Genomic DNA, 420 nt, shown 5'->3' on the forward strand with positions numbered 1-420 from the left:
ATTGAATTTTTATGCTTTCTGTTTTTCGCATCTTTCAAATATTTTTCAGAGCCTCGTTGGCGCAGTAGGCAGCGCGTCAGTCTCATAATCTGAAGGTCGTGAGTTCAACCCTCACACGGGGCAGGTGTTTTGAGATGAGACAACAAAAGACACAATGGGGGAGACACATGGTGCATGTTGCTGACAATAGCGTGCCAGTATATCAGTACAAGAACGAAAAAAATACAACTCATGCTGAAAATTCACTGACTCTTACAGAGGCCTAATGTACCTCACATGGTGCATATTGCTGACAGTAGACTTCTATTCAAAAAAAAAAAAAAAAGAACAACCAACACGGCTAGATTAGTCCAGTTTGTCCTGGATCCGGTCTATCCATTTAGCTCCAACCAATTTTCTTTCTGAAAAAGAAATCTTCCA

The 420-nt window shown here is 40.7% G+C and overlaps 1 non-coding gene across 1 annotated transcript; it reads left to right on the top strand.

Moving 5' to 3' along the window:
* Positions 1-50: 50 nt before the first annotated feature.
* On the top strand, positions 51-123 carry trnam-cau. Its single transcript has one exon. It is a non-coding gene; the product is annotated as a tRNA-Met (tRNA).
* Positions 124-420: the final 297 nt, after the last annotated feature.

This window comes from Plectropomus leopardus, unplaced genomic scaffold, assembly GCF_008729295.1.
Source record: "Plectropomus leopardus isolate mb unplaced genomic scaffold, YSFRI_Pleo_2.0 unplaced_scaffold44184, whole genome shotgun sequence".
Lineage (NCBI taxonomy): Eukaryota > Metazoa > Chordata > Actinopteri > Perciformes > Serranidae > Plectropomus > Plectropomus leopardus.